This window comes from Poecilia reticulata, linkage group LG21 (assembly GCF_000633615.1).
Source record: "Poecilia reticulata strain Guanapo linkage group LG21, Guppy_female_1.0+MT, whole genome shotgun sequence".
Classification (NCBI taxonomy): Eukaryota; Metazoa; Chordata; class Actinopteri; order Cyprinodontiformes; family Poeciliidae; genus Poecilia; species Poecilia reticulata.
This window is the reverse complement of record NC_024351.1, coordinates 15639344-15650350: the sequence shown is the minus strand read 5'-3', so window position 1 is coordinate 15650350 and position 11007 is coordinate 15639344.

Below are 11007 nucleotides of genomic sequence, written 5' to 3'. Positions count from 1 at the left end.
GTGTGTGTGTGTGCGTGCGTGGGTGTGTGGGGGTGTGTGTGCGTGTGTGTGTGTGTAGAGTGTGTGATTTTTTGTGTAAAAAAAAAAAAATTAAAATAGGCCATGTGTTTCACTGCATCATGCAGGAGCTGCATTTCTCCCACAAAAATCCCACTCTGGCCTGTGTCACTCTTTTGCCTTCAGGGGTAAAAACAAAACAAAATCTGGGAACCCAAAGCCACTCGTGAGAAGATAAAGTAACGTAAATCACTTTACCCAAATATTATAGCAAATAGGATGATTTTCTTTTTACTGAATATTTGTAACAGACGTGATATTTTTTTTATTTAGTTTTTGCTATTTCAGTGATAAAGCATTTAGTTGTAGGGGTCACTAATTTGACCCCCAATCAGCTTGCATTTATTTTTTTATCTATTCCACCTCGTCTCCCCATATAATCAGCATACAGCATCACATTTGTTGTAATCCCACTCGAGTGCCCTGCCTTAAATTAGACCTTTCTCACGTAAGCTCTCTAAGCATCAAAAGGCCACTTGAGGCTTGAGGGAAAAGAGCGAGAGTTCATTCTAAGAAGGATCCCTGTAAAGTACAGGGCATTAACAAACAAACGCCATCAAACCAATGCCCCATTAAAAAGGAAAATTGCACAAAATTCCCCCCTCTAAAGTCATTGGCTCATTAGTTTTTTCTTCTGTTTTTTGGGGGACAGGGGGACGCCTTAAGGAAACCGAGTGAGCTTTGATGGTTGCTTGTTTCAGCCAGCGAGGTCAGAACGGGGGAGACGGAGGGGCTGAAACACCTGCTTGATAACAACATGGATGTACGCCTGAACCGTCGTGACTAAAGTGCCAGCGAGGCGCAGCAGCATTTACGGGAAGGAAGCGACTTGCTTTAAAGGGAAACAGAAACACAGCGTGTTCTTTGATGGTAATGGGAGATTTCTGTGAGCTTTTGTTGCAGGCCAGATGGTCGCGACAACACAAGCGCCTATCTAGACGCGATAAGGGTCTGCTCTGGTGAAACAGGGCCATATTCTTCTTTTTGTTATCTCCCCACAGAAGTTTTCTAGTCTTAACTGAGTTGTCGCCGTCCCAGAGGAATCAAAAGTGGTTTGGCGTTTTGTTTCCAACGCACGCAATGTCTCCTTTGGCTCCTGCGCTGCGACACATCTGCAGTGGCAGAATATAAGAACAGATTCAGGATGACATGTAGTCAGAAGTTTACTCCAAACCTGCTAAATGTCCGTTTACCCGTCTCTACGATGTCGTGGTGAAAGTGCCCAGTCTGTGTCATGTGACCTTCACTGTGGACTGCGCTCAGATGTCCCAACACAAATGTCCGTTTGGAAGAAGGCTTTGCAGAGAGCAGCAGAGCCACGAGTTGTTAGAAAATAATTATATTCAAAGAAAGGCTTTAATCTCATGAATTAGGACAACGTCCTTCTCTGTAAGAGTTAAACTCAAAAGGATTATTTGAAACAACACTGACAAGACTAATTAAGAAACAAGCCATATCAAAACAGAGAATAGACATCTGAATATTAGCCTACAGTCAAGTAAGACACCGAGACTCTTATTAAACATTTAAGAAGTGAATTAACAAACGGTCAGAAAAGTCAAGAATGCTAAATATAAACAGATGGAATAAAATAGAGTAAATCAAACAGATATTTGAAAAACAAATAACATCAGCAACAGTAGTTTGATTTTTTATGTGTGTGACTTTTTTTTATGTAACTGGGGGAGAGGGGGGTTTAAAGCTAATTCTGTAATAATTACTAAATCCACTGTAAGCCTATAATAGCACATCCACAAAACAATACTCCATGAGCTTCTGGGAGATCTCTCTGGGGAACAAGAAGACAATAATCATAATGGCTCTCAGGCTTTGTGGGAAATATTGTGGAGAAAGCACGGCTGATTACAGTAATTTTCATAATTGCTTGAATAGTTCTCCTTTGAGTCAAAAATAAATAAATCAGTGTGTTAGGCAGATAAAGATGTGTGTTATTTCAATACCATCGTGGTTAAAAATCCTGTGTGGAAAAACGCATTACTTTTTTTATGATAAAGTACATATTATTAAATAAATGTCATCATATTCGGAAAACTGCAGGCTATGTCTTCTCTGCACTAAGTGTCTAATTAACACTGGCCAAATCTTGTGGAGTATCTATCGCAACTTTTGTTCAAAGATCTTTTTGTCAGGGTTAATGAAAGGCTTTAGTTGATATGGCGTGCTTATGGGAAAATACGGTTGCTATGAATTATTGCAGAAGAAATGTGCATTACACAGCCTTTCCTTTCAATAAAAAACCTTGAAAAACTTCTGATTTTATAATATAGCCATAGTTATTTTACTGCATTAAGAGGCTAAATGATTTGTGTCACAAGGAAGTACGGCATAAATAAAACTAACTGAGTTGAACGTTAAAACATAATCATACAGGAACGTATAGGCACTTTGGATTATTTAAAAGGATGCCATGGCTCTCAAGTACAAATCCATCCACCTCCTTCTGGTATAAATATTGGTTCAGGTGGCTTTTTTTTACTGCCTCCACAAGTTAGTCTGACAGAGTCGAAGAGAAAGCGAGCCCTGCCACCAACGAAAGTAATTAACTCACTACTTTTAAGGCCAGTTTGATTACTGCCGCGCATGAATGCACTTTCGTTAACGTCCTAGAGCAGCTGGGACGCCGTTAACTGAATAATGTCAGAGTTCGACCATGTTGGAAAGAAGAAAAAACACACTTTTTAACCATACATTGTTGCTTTCGCATATTCTTTTGTCTATGGATCTAGCCTTTACAGATCCTAAATGCAACAAAGATGGTGTGGATACATTTTTTATGAACTCCATAATAACTTCTCCAAGATCCCAAGAGAGTTTTAAAATGAACTCACCAGACGGCTCTTTCTGGAAATGGATCCAATTTGAGATCCAGGAAACAGTGTTTTATAACAGGTCAATACCAAATGAGATCACCGAGAGGAAATGTCATCACAACCAGCTTCTGATTTTCACTTTAATGGAGGTTGTTAGGCAGGAAAGAAAAGAAGGGTGTAAGTGATGGTCTTTGCAGTTTTTCTGTTTCTTTCCCCTCACATCAATCGGAGCATTGGCTTCGGCAACCCACCTGTTCCCTGCATGGGACCTGAAAATACAGTGAGTCGACTTCGAAGGGAGAAAGGAAAAAATCCTGCTGATAGGCAAAACACAGTTCAAAACCTCTGTGGCTAGAAGGTAGAACAAAAAACACAATGCAAGCATGATGCATGTTTGCTGTAAGCAGGAACTTATGTGAAGGACAGCGGGGGTTCATTGATCAATTTGTTTGGGAACGATACGTAGTAAGTGCAAAACAATCTGACATTGTCTCTGTTTGGTGGTCGACAAAAATATTCCCGACCGCACAAGTCCTGTTTCTGATGCAAAGAGATCCATTCAGTAAAGGAGATTATTCAAAAGTTTCGTTCAAGAACTTTACAAAAAAGTGAAACATCTCTTTTTCTATTAAATATGACGATTTTTCGCTTACGTTTACTGAAAATGTGATATTTTAATGTAGGATATTACAGCAGCTATTTTTAAAAACCGCTTTTAAATGTGGTCTTAAAGAACATCGTGTGTAAATATTGAAGAGACATTGTAAGATACCAGACAGTTAGATCGAGTTTAGGCAAAATTTTGTCTTTCAAATGGTCAAGCAGCCTAAGTAGATCATCAAATTAGTTACAAAGTGGCTTAAGATCAACGAGCCCAATGTTTTAGAGAATCACAAAACCCTAATTCTCAATCTCATACGAAATGTGTGGGCAGATTTGAAAAGGCACACTTAGAAATATATGTAACTTTTTTTTATTTCAAAGGGAAAAAAAACATAATTGTCTCTCAGTCATCTACTATTTGGCATATAGATAATTTAAGTAATCCTAACTGACCAAAACCAGGAAATGTTTAGTTTTATTACTGTCAGACAGTGATTAGAAAGAGCAAAGGAACTTTTTATACGGCTTATGTAAATATCTGGTTTCGGATTGTGTTTTCCAAATTATCTTTTCTGTCATCAACTTTCATGATATGCATCTGCAGACAATGGTCCCTACTCTGAAAAAAACCCACAAAAATTTCCGACTCCTTTCAAAAAAGTCAGAAGACATTCCAAAGTCAGAAGAGATAATCACTCTTCCATGCTCTGGATCTTTGTTGGGGTTTCCTTCCCCTCGTCCGGAAGTCTGGAAAATTACCAGAAGTCTTCAAAACAGATCTAGATGTATTTAAAATGTCGCATTCATGCAAACAAGTTGTTGTTTTTCATTGTTATAATCGATAGTCAAGCTATCTGTCTGCTTTTTAACAAAATTCTTCTCATAACTTGCCGATAGTATTTTTTTTTAAATGGATTAGCTAAATAAAATTAATGGATGGCATTTCTTTGGTTGTTGCCTAACAATTGCTTGTGTTTTTCCACAATCAGGCATGCTTACATGATTTTCAAAAGTAAAAAAAGAATGTCTTTTGTATGAGGGAGGGAACAGTCACTAACAGTATGCAGCAACAGGGATACTCTGTTACTCTCCATACAATCTGAATCTCTGTGACATCTCATTAAAAGGACTTTAAACCACAGAAACAGTATGTTGGAGCATGTTAGGGGTTTTGAAATAGTGTTCAATCTTTTCATACCTTGATATCAGTAAGTGACCCATCTACATGTTTGATTAACTAGATTACATGCCATATCCTTCCAACCGTTGCTTTATACTTCTGAGATTAGGTCACGAAGGCTTACAGGTTCATCCTGGGAGCTCAGACACCCTCTCCACAGCATATCTTTCCAGCTCAATATGGTAATTCCCAAAGCATTCCCCAGGCAAGGAAGTATACGTATAGCCTATCCAATGTCTTCTTGACCAGTGTTAGGGCCTCCTCTGAGCAGGATGTTCCCAGAAAGCCTCCACAAAATTTATGCTTCGAGGTGAGAGACCTATCAGAAACCTTTCCTGACCTGTTCTGTTCAGGATTGTTGGGAATTCTGTTCCAGTAATCCAAAGCTTTGAGTCTTTGCACACTTCAGTATGATTCATGTCGATCGCCTTCAAACTGCAAATATGAAAGTGGTTCAGGAAAACACTCTGTTGACACGGACATCGATGAACAAAACGGAGTTTTATTTCAAACAAGCTTCACATTGCTACACTCATCTGGAGGAGTCGTATGCTGACTGTCCGCATTCATCTCTAATCTCAGCCTTTTTCATAACCTTGCAGATCGTACCTATGCAGTATCAGCATTTCCCAACACATGACTATAATGTTAGGCATGGTCTTTTCTACAGGCACACACTTAACATATTTGGCACTCCACGGTCTGTGACGTCCACTATCTTTAGGCACGTTGAGGCATTCTTTATCTCGCATGTTTTACCCTCTTAGCGTATGGCTTTGACTTAGGAATGCACTCCAAGTTCACCCTAAGGACTCAAGATCTAAAGTGCTATCAGAAACTACACACGTTTAATGTGTGCTAACGTTGCCAACTGATGAGTGAAAATTGATGAGAAGCACCACTGTGCTGATTGCTCTCCGTATGTATACATAGAAAGTTGAGAGCGCTACTTGGCTTCTGCTAAAACGGCGCCTAACGCGATGCAGATAAGGGCTCGTTAGCAATACATGTTGCTTATATATTGCTCATAAATGAAGGAAAGAAAAATGTAGAAAAAAACTTAAAAATTCACAAAGTGGCTTGTCTCGTGTCTGTGTATTACTAGATTGCATGTTGGCTAATTCGCTTAACATTTAGACAAATTTATTTTAGAGAGATTGCGCTCCACTTTTCCATGCAACAATCCGCTAATTCTAAGACTGAACATGATAAGAAGCGTCTCACAAGCCGAGTCAAACGATAGACCTCGGGAGAAGTGTGTGCAAGACAACAAAGATCAATGAGCTCCAGCAGAGGAACAGGAGGAGTCTGTGCCGGCCAATACCGGCGGACCGCAGGGAGCAGCATCTGACGCAAACCAGGAAGCCACCTGATGTGAGAGGGGTCAGATAAATGCAACACAACCAACGGTCACACGGGACAGGTGCTTCCTTAATGATACACACCACACTCGCACACACATGCACATCACAAACAAGCACATGCACCAGCATGCTATAATAGGCCTTTTGCTCATCTCCTCCCTAGGATGTGTCAGAGGCTTTCCCAGACATCCAGCCCCCACGCACATGCACACATGGATCCTCAGACAGCAGGGCCAGGGTGTAGAGGGGGGGGGGGGGGTAAGGTGGACGGAGGACAGGGCACGCACGCAGACAAGCCCGACAACAGGCAGGAAACTCTAGAGAGTGGCCGCTGCTATTTTCTCCCCTATTTCCAGTCTCGGTTTCCACTTTCGTCAGTGCAGGTAAGACGTGAAACGTTTACGGACGAAACCCCCCAACCCCCAAAAAAAGTAAACAGGAGCACAGTGGAAAAAGTCAAATAAACCTGGAATAAAACTAAAAGGAAGCCAAGCACAAACATAGGAATGTCTGTGTTTTACGTACAAAAGGGATTAAGATGGGTCATCCTTCCGATCCCGTTTCCTCCTTCAGCAGTCTACAGGAAAGCATTTATTGAATACACAGTTTGGGAATTCTGCCAGAATGCCCTGTACCACCTCCATACAGTGACTGACATGCGATAAGGTGGTGAGGAAAAGGGCGTGGGGGGAGTTTGTGAAGTGTCCATACGTGCAGATTTAACACCGAAGGAAAACAATGGGACTATCAAAGCTCTTAAGGGGTCCTGAGAAGGGGACCGCTGGGGTTAGCGGTGGAAGTGGAGTGGGAAGGGGATAACCTGGTGCACATTGTGCTAATCTGGACTGCCTTCTAAAGAATCACTGCAAGACACACATTTGGAACTTATTAAAGCCCCAACCTCAGGAGGGCTGCAACCAAAGATGAGGGACTCCTCGTTCCGATCTAAAACTGGGCCAGACGTCTTCCTGCCTTCCGCGAAGCTTTGTGGAAATCTGAAAAAAAAAAAAGCTGCCGCAATTTACAGAGTCACAGGAAATAAAGGTTTCTGTAAATATGATAACAGAACTGCATCCTTTCTGTCAGTGTGTCATCCTATCCACTTTAATAGTAGCTGTCTGTGTACATAAATAGGACTCTATCATTTAGTGCTGGGACGCGGTAATGCCTCAGAGACATGATTAAAGCCACCAACGGGCTTTCTCTTCAGGAACTATTTAAGTGAACTGGAGCAAAATGGGTTTGGTCACATTTGAAATTCCATGCTTAAAAAAAATAAAGGGCCTCTCAAAACTGCTCTTTTTCTGTTTATATTCAGTCATATTGCAACCACAGACTTTCATTTAGTTGGATTTTATGTGATAGACAACAAAAAAATAGTGCACAGTTAGGAGGTGGAAACAAAATGAAAATTGTTTTCAAAAATGTTTGCAAATGAATATCACAAATGGAAACGAACACAATTTGTGTCAAGTTTCCTTTAATAATGCAGTATGTATTAGTCAATGCTGAAACTACTACTGCTGCTTTTTAGGTATGTCTCAGTCAGCTTCTTCTTGACACAGACTCTCAATTTTAGATGAATGAAAATGCTTTCATCAAAACTCTGCTTAAGATTATACTTTATTTTTTTCTTTGTCTTTAGTCTTTTCAAGAATCCAGTAGATTTTTGTACATAATTGCCCTGGTCTGAGCTCCTTCTCCCTATCAACTCTGATCGGCCTCCCTGACTCTGATGACAAAAAGCATCCCAACATCATTATGCTGCCATCAACTTGTTTCACCACAGTGACAGTGTATTCAGTGTGTTGTGTAGTGACAGCTTGGCATTTTGGTCTCACATCTGGCAAAGCTTAAACAAGACTTTGTTTTGCTTTCTTTCAACACTGCTGACCTTGTCGAGTACACAACTCATAGTCTCATCTGCGGGTCTCTGCAGGCTAACACGGTCCCTTCATTTTCTTTCCACTGTACAACTACAGACTTCTTTGTGTTGGTCAAAGACATGAAATCTTGAAAAGATACGTAGGCATGACAAACAGTAAAAAAGGTGAAAAGTGCCTGAACACTCTCTTTGTATGCACTATTCCTGTTGTTTTATTACACGTCCATCATCTATCTGGCCATCTTTGCAGAGTCAGCGTGCCTATCTCTGGTCAATAGTGGAGAGGTAGGAAGGGTACATCCTGGACAGTTTGCCAGGTCAATACAGACACACACTCTCTTCTACGGGCAATTTAGTGAAACCAAACAACCTAACAGAACCATAACAGAACCCACACATGCAGAGGGAGAACCTGCAGAAAGTCCCTTGCTGGCATATGAACCTGGAACCTTTGTTCTAAAAGGTAAGATACTAACACCAGGTAAGTGCACATTTAAGTCATGCACAGATAGTTTATGAGGGAAGTGGGTTGCAAAAACGTGTAATTACTAAAGCATCAGCTATCGTTTTATATGACAATATTCTACAACAAAACAGGTTATGCTGATACGCCAGCAGGCGGGCTCTCAACCGGGTCAAGCCCACTTGGAGTGATATAATGTCAGTCGGCTGTTTGTTTGAGCCACTGTCGGTGGGGCAAAAGTGGGATCTTTTCTTTTTCTTCCTTATGTTTTCTTTCAATGGCCCATAAACAGTCTGGATAAACCAGAGTAAAAAAAAAGGCCCCTTCCTCCTCCTCCTCTTTATTTCATTTCTCTCACTCTCTCTGTGCGCTTACGCCGCTTGCCTGCCTTGCCAAACCCCGTACCCACAAACACCCTGGGATTGTTTTGAGCTGTCTGGTGGAGGAAGGAAAGCAGTGTGAGAAAGTGGCTGTTTTTTTGGAGCGAACAGGAATTGGCCTCACGGCGCACGGTTCCTCTCTGCGCAGCGGGAACAATGCCGTGGCGTCACACCCCTGCGCTGACCCTCGCTGTTTCACATGGAAAAATGTTCCCAGAATTCCGCTCCCAGGCTTGGAGGTATAAGGCCGACACCAGGGAGGGAGAGAGAAGCAGATAGAGAGAGAGAGAGGGGGATGTCAGGGAAGGTAAGTGTGCAGGAAATCTTTGCTACCAGAAGCATTTGTAGCCATGGCGACATAAGCTGACTCCTGAATCTGATTTGTTGGATTGCGAGGAAGAAGGCGGGGCCAGAGATTCACGCAGCCAGGCCCATCAACAGCCAGATATTGGAGATGCACTCACCGTGTCAGGTGAACAGAGTGAGTTGCATGGTCACGGTCCTGACGTCTAAAGTGGCACACAAATATTTTCTGCCTTCTTTAAGTCGTCTGACAGAGCTGCAAAAGGATAATTCAACAGATAACATTTAAATTAATTTTATTTTAACTGCTGGTTTGAAGCAAATTAGAAATATTTGTAGGCATTAATCCATCTGTAATGTTCCACCCACTTTGTGGCGTTTAAGGGTGTCAGGTTTTCAGCAGTACATCTTACTTATCACTCTCTTCATGTTAATTAACAGCCCAGTTCACATTATCTGTGGTGTACCAGGACATTTTAGCTAATGTTTACACCTTGATGGTTTGTGGGTTGTTCTGTAACATTAGAACATTTGCAGAAACAATTTTTTTCATCAGTGGTGACAGTTTGGATGAGATGGTTGAAACATGGCCACTGTAGGGTCAGTCAACAGGAAAGGGATCCTAAAGAACTCCTTTCAATTTTCGATCTTTCTCCGATGTTAATATCGAACACAAGTTAACTCTTAGTATGCCCTGCTTTGCCATTCTCAACTAGGTGGATGTTTACAAAACCAATCATCGTTCTGGTATTTCTTGCTCACCCGTTATAAAGTGATCATGCTCGAGGCCTTCTGTGTTTCTGTTGAAAAGCAGAACGGCAGTAGAGGTCCTCGAGTTTTGTAGCTTTGCTAATTAAATTTGCTGCAAAATGACATAAAGCATTCACTGCTAGACACAGCTACAAGGTTTATTTGTTTGGAAAAGCAAAATTGACAATGTTCGCTCATTAAAAAGGTGCACTCAAGTGTTCATTTAAAATATTTCTTGGCCAATGTTGAGGCAAACTGCATTCTTTTCAGAGTAAAATGATCTCTTTCCTTCCTGTACTGCACCTCAGGAGAGTTTAAATATCTGACAACATGTCCAGGGGGTATAGTTAAGGCTCTTTGTTTTAGAAATAATGGAAGCCTTTGCTTGCCTTAAAGGTATTGTTTCCTTATCTTTCTGTGAGTCAGTTAAATATTAAATCTAATTGCAGGAAATCTGAGGTGGAGAAAATGTGCCTGAGGTTTCAATTTAGTCTGCCAGTGAAAGTATTCAGACAACAATTAATTTAGGGCAGCTACACAACTATGCAATGGTGGAGTTTTATTGGCTTTCGCCTGTGAAAACGTATCTCGTGCACAGCTTGGCTCACACACCTACGGTTTTATATGTCCTTGTGAACCTGGAGTGTTTTCCATCCTGTGTTGAAAATATCAGGAAAAATATCAGTTGACTGAGTAAGCGCTTGACAGGTCAGTTTGTAGTGAATCAAAAAATATGTCTGTGTGTTTATTTTCCAATAGCGAATGTGACCAAAACATTAGCCTTTACCAGTTTGGCGCCCTTCACCTGAAAGTCACGCTTCAGAGACCGACAACGAAACATGCTGAGTGGGACAATATGGGTGATAGTGGTGGAACTGTCAGGTATTTTATGAAGGACTGGGTGTTGTGGGTTGTTGATCGATGAATCTCAATGTTTTAGGTTGACTGGGAGGCCATTGAAAAGATCGGTTTTGCCAATCACTTTATGAAAATATAGCTAATGCAACTCAACACCTAAATAAAGCTGTGCAATGAACTAATAAATTGAGACGAATGAGGAAGCTATGCTCTATATGGAAATGAGAGAATGTTACAGAAAGCCAGGAGGAGAATCAAAACTTTGTGGTTGATTAAACTTCATGCACAATGTCTAATGCAGTCATGCCAAAAGGTTGATCACATAAAATATAT